Source organism: Rhinopithecus bieti, unplaced genomic scaffold (genome assembly GCF_001698545.2).
Source record: "Rhinopithecus bieti isolate Rb0 unplaced genomic scaffold, ASM169854v2 scaffold_29393, whole genome shotgun sequence".
NCBI classification, from domain to species: Eukaryota; Metazoa; Chordata; class Mammalia; order Primates; family Cercopithecidae; genus Rhinopithecus; species Rhinopithecus bieti.
This window is the reverse complement of record NW_016813642.1, coordinates 1,220,499-1,226,085: the sequence shown is the minus strand read 5'-3', so window position 1 is coordinate 1,226,085 and position 5,587 is coordinate 1,220,499. Positions and strand designations below refer to the sequence as shown.

The following is a 5,587-nucleotide window of genomic DNA, read 5'->3' as shown; positions in this document are numbered from 1 at the left end:
TAGAGAAGAGAGTTGAGCAGAGAACGGAGATCTTTGACATGGTGGTAGTTTGTCTCAACCCTTGAAACAGCTTAACAAGCAACTATAACAACATTGAGGTAAGAACAGTTATTTGCTATTTTTCATTTTATTATTTGGATTGCTATTTACATAGCAACAATTTAAATGCTGACCAGATTACAGTGTAGATTAGATAAACCTGATACCTCTTTCAAGTAAGTAACCGACATTTTAAATAAAAGGTTTAATAAATTGACAAAGCTTCAACTTCATATACAAGCTTTTAAAAACCTGGACAAATTTAAAGTTTTCATTGATCTCCAAATTATTTTACCTGCAAAATAAAACGTTATCATTCTTGTGTATGTGTAATTTTGCACACAATTTAGTGCTGAGGAAACATTTGGATTATTAACAAATTTGATAACTTTTCTTCTTCCCCAGCTCTAGATTATTTCTAATATTCTCTCACAGATACACTTTTGTTCATTTTGCATATTATTAGTTGAGCACTTTCCAGAAAAAAAGCATTCTTACATTTGTTTTTACCCACTGTGAAAATATATTATATCATTTAAAATATGACATTTCAGTATTATTTTTATATCGCTTCATAATATTTGTGTAGAAAAATTAATTTGTAGTGTAGACAGCATGATTTAAAAATTTAAATGAAATATGCAAATCTAATTTTTAAAATTTATTGTTATTTGTATTTATAATGCTTAAAATATAGTAAGAATGAGAACAAAGATATTTGGATTGATAATTGGAAATCAAACTAAACTGAAACTGATCTTATTAGTGAAATTCTAAAATAATCTAGATCCTAGAAACTTTTATTCTCATTTGCACTAATCTAGAATAATACCTACACATATTAAGTGTATTTAATACAATTGTATTCATAATATAGCAATTTTTAAATCTTCCTTTTAAAAGCTGTTGGTTTCTTTATACTTTGGTAAAAACATTAAAGAGCGTTTAATACAGCTTTGAAAAGAAAAATCAGTTTAAGTGAACTACTCTGGCTATATATACATATGGAAGTTTGAAGAGTTTGCCTCTGAGCATTTTCATAACTGAATCATTTTGAGAAGGTTTCATACATCACACATTTATCATGTGAGATTTGGTAAGTGTAAATATCCCAAGACGTATTTGAAGCTGTCTTAATTTGGTTTGAAAAAAATTAGGTCAATCTCATGCCTTCCAAAAAGAAAGTCCACATTATCCCATCAATTAATAGATTTAATTTTCAATAAATTTTGGTAAATGGTGCTGTTATACTGGGTCTAGTATGTTACCTAGTACCTAGTTGGTTTTTTGTTTGCTTGTTTGTTTTACCTATTTTCATGCACTATATCAATAGTTGCTGTCTTTTTATTGTAGGGGAAAGGAAAGCAGACTGTTAGTGTTACAAACTCAGAGGTGAACTGTTGAATCAAATTTAACATATTAACTTGATGAAAATTTTAATATTAAGTTGATGGTTATGAGAAATCCGTTACAATTGTATGTCTTCATCTTTATCACACACTAATTAAACACAACTGCTTGTCAGGTCTGGTGGATCAAGCCTGTAGTCCCAGCTACTTTGGAGGCTGAGGCAAGAGAATGGCTTAAGTCAGAAGATCAAGGCTGCAGTGAGCTCTAATTGCACCACTACACTCCAGCCTAAGTGACNTTTTTTTTTTTTTTTTTTTGAAATGGAGTCTCGCTGTGTCTCCCAGCCTGGAGTGCAATGGCCGTGATCTCAGCTCACTGCAACCTCCTCCTCCTGGGTTCAAGCGATTCTCCTGCCTCAGTCTCCTGAGTAGGTGGGATTCAGGCGCCTGCCACCATGCCAGGCTAACTTTTGTGTTTTTAGTAGAGACAGAGTTTCACCATGTTGGCCAGGCTGGTCTTGAACTCCTGACCTCAGGTAGTCCACCCGCTTCAGCCTCCCAAAGTGCTGGGATTACAGGCATGAGCCACTGCGCCAGGCCAACTATAGGTTTCAATAGCTTAACTTTTCAAAACTTTGACACATATAAACATGTGTATACTTTAATTATATATGTGTACAGGCACCAATTATAGCCTGTTGCTGTGATTTCAAGTGTGAGCTTCATGAATAATTTTCCATGCCCCATAAAATGGATAAAGCATAATGACTGTTATTTCATAACTTCCTCTTTTGGTGGACTATCCTTTTGCAGAGGAAGAAAAAAAATGTAACTAGAGAAGAGAGTTGAGCAGAGAACGGAGATCTTTGACATGGTGGTAGTTTGTCTCAACCCTTGAAACAGCTTAACAAGCAACTATAACAACATTGAGGTAAGAACAGTTATTTGCTATTTTTCATTTTATTATTTGGATTGCTATTTACATAGCAACAATTTAAATGCTGACCAGATTACAGTGTAGATTAGATAAACCTGATACCTCTTTCAAGTAAGTAACCGACATTTTAAATAAAAGGTTTAATAAATTGACAAAGCTTCAACTTCATATACAAGCTTTTAAAAACCTGGACAAATTTAAAGTTTTCATTGATCTCCAAATTATTTTACCTGCAAAATAAAACGTTATCATTCTTGTGTATGTGTAATTTTGCACACAATTTAGTGCTGAGGAAACATTTGGATTATTAACAAATTTGATAACTTTTCTTCTTCCCCAGCTCTAGATTATTTCTAATATTCTCTCACAGATACACTTTTGTTCATTTTGCATATTATTAGTTGAGCACTTTCCAGAAAAAAAGCATTCTTACATTTGTTTTTACCCACTGTGAAAATATATTATATCATTTAAAATATGACATTTCAGTATTATTTTTATATCGCTTCATAATATTTGTGTAGAAAAATTAATTTGTAGTGTAGACAGCATGATTTAAAAATTTAAATGAAATATGCAAATCTAATTTTTAAAATTTATTGTTATTTGTATTTATAATGCTTAAAATATAGTAAGAATGAGAACAAAGATATTTGGATTGATAATTGGAAATCAAACTAAACTGAAACTGATCTTATTAGTGAAATTCTAAAATAATCTAGATCCTAGAAACTTTTATTCTCATTTGCACTAATCTAGAATAATACCTACACATATTAAGTGTATTTAATACAATTGTATTCATAATATAGCAATTTTAAATCTTCCTTTTAAAAGCTGTTGGTTTCTTTATACTTTGGTAAAACATTAAAGAGCGTTTAATACAGCTTTGAAAAGAAAATCAGTTTAAGTGAACTACTCTGGCTATATATACATATGGAAGTTTGAAGAGTTTGCCTCTGAGCATTTTCATAACTGAATCATTTTGAGAAGGTTTCATACATCACACATTTATCATGTGAGATTTGGTAAGTGTAAATATCCCAAGACGTATTTGAAGCTGTCTTAATTTGGTTTGAAAAAAATTAGGTCAATCTCATGCCTTCCAAAAGAAAGTCCACATTATCCCATCAATTAATAGATTTAATTTTCAATAAATTTTGGTAAATGGTGCTGTTATACTGGGTCTAGTATGTTACCTAGTACCTAGTTGGTTTTTTGTTTGCTTGTTTGTTTTACCTATTTTCATGCACTATATCAATAGTTGCTGTCTTTTATTGTAGGGGAAAGGAAAGCAGACTGTTAGTGTTACAAACTCAGAGGTGAACTGTTGAATCAAATTTAACATATTAACTTGATGAAAATTTTAATATTAAGTTGATGGTTATGAGAAATCCGTTACAATTGTATGTCTTCATCTTTATCACACACTAATTAAACACAACTGCTTGTCAGGTCTGGTGGATCAAGCCTGTAGTCCCAGCTACTTTGGAGGCTGAGGCAAGAGAATGGCTTAAGTCAGAAGATCAAGGCTGCAGTGAGCTCTAATTGCACCACTACACTCCAGCCTAAGTGACAGAGCCAGATTCTGTCTGTAAAAATATAAAAACACAGAAAATTTAAAAATAAACACAACTACTTCTATCAGAAGTTCAAATGTCCACAATTTTAACTATAAGATATTTTGATATCATGAGCTATTAAGTGTTGTATGTAGTATGGTTATATACTAAATAATGGCTAACAATCACAAGGAGACATAGCCCAAGGTAATTACAATATAAGTTGGTCATAAGTGTAATTCAGAACAGTAAATGAAGGCTAAAGCACCAGAGAAGATACTATTTTTCTGGCAAGACAGATTTGTTGTTGCTGTTGTTGTCAAGAATTAATAAAGTCTGAATGAACATCCTAGTTCTAGATTACGGAAAATAAGTTTTTAAGTTGTTTTCTCTTTGAGAAAATTATCTTTACATAAGAAAAAAAGCGTGCTCGTCTGAGTTTCCATGATAATATTAATAGTAAATTAATATTAACAAATATTAAATATTTAATATTATTGTTTATTCATCATAAATAAATATGATACATAAATTATTATTGCAAAATATAATTTTTACTTCTGAGCTGTAGATATATATTTTACTATGTTTTAGTAGATTATGTTTATGTGACATAATTATCTAATAAGTTTTCATTGAATCTAATAAAAGTTGAGGCTGGATGACTGCTGTATATAGTATTGTGAAATTTGGTCTCTGTCTTAATAAGACATAGTTTGATTGTGTGAAGTGGATGATCTTCTTGGGGATCTATTAAACTATTGGTTCCAGGGTTGATGCTGCTAATCTCACAGTTAAATGGATGTTCTTCTCCTCCTTCACAAGATGACCTTCCCAAAGTTGCTCATCTACAGAAATAGAAAAGAATGATCTGCTTATAGAGGGCTCTATCCCACTCCAACGAATAAACATACATTATTTTTCAAATAATAATTACATTTAGGAATAACAGTGCTATTTGTTTTTGACATAAATTACTAAACTTCCAAAAGAACATTGAAACATTTAGGTTTTGTTTAGTTGTTTTGTTTCCTCTTCTTTTGGCCATTTTCCCATTTGCAAGAACAAAGAGAAGAAAGCTTGTTGCCTGGAAGAAAGATTACAGTGTGGTTGCAAATGCAGACATGACCTGTTTTGAATTGAAAAACAAAAATCTTCGTATCCTAGATAATGTGGGCCTTTCAGCAATTTAAAAGCAAATTTGTGCCCTCCTGTGTTTGTTGACTTTCTATTTATTTTTAATAAATGTAAATTCCAAATGATTGCTACATTTGCATATTCACATATAATTAAAATATGCTAAATAAATAAGAAATTATTATGATTGCAAAATATGAGCTATGTCAGTACATGAGCTCTGTGTGATAAAATATGTATCATTTTCACAAAGAAAATAATTTGTACAGATATAAAAATAAGGGTAAGCCATTTTATATTTCTGAATATTTCCATTTAAAAAATAAATGAAATGGAATCTAATTTACACATCTGCATTGTAGAAAATAAAACCACTGTTCATTAATTTTTAATCTTTAAAATGTAACTTGTTATTTGAGAATTAGTATAGTTCTGTTATTTGTCTGACATCATTGATGCTTTTTATTATTTTTTATTAACTAAAGTTAGGCACTTAAATTTAGTGTTTTTAAAATTCCTTCCAGTTTTATTTTTCATCTTTATATACATCTTCTAAATATAGG

General features: G+C 30.5%; 1 protein-coding gene across 4 annotated transcripts in view; it reads left to right on the top strand.

The window, feature by feature from the left end:
- Positions 1-2,184: 2,184 nt before the first annotated feature.
- MBNL1 (muscleblind like splicing regulator 1) overlaps positions 2,185-5,587 on the top strand; it is a 219,033-nt gene continuing 215,630 nt past the window's right edge. The window contains exon 1 of one of the 4 annotated variants that reach the window (XM_017848822.1): positions 2,185-2,319. The gene's annotated coding sequence lies outside the window, so the exon portion shown is untranslated. The remainder of the gene's footprint in view (positions 2,320-5,587) is intronic. The other 3 variants (XM_017848834.1, XM_017848842.1, XM_017848845.1) reach the window with 3 other exon arrangements.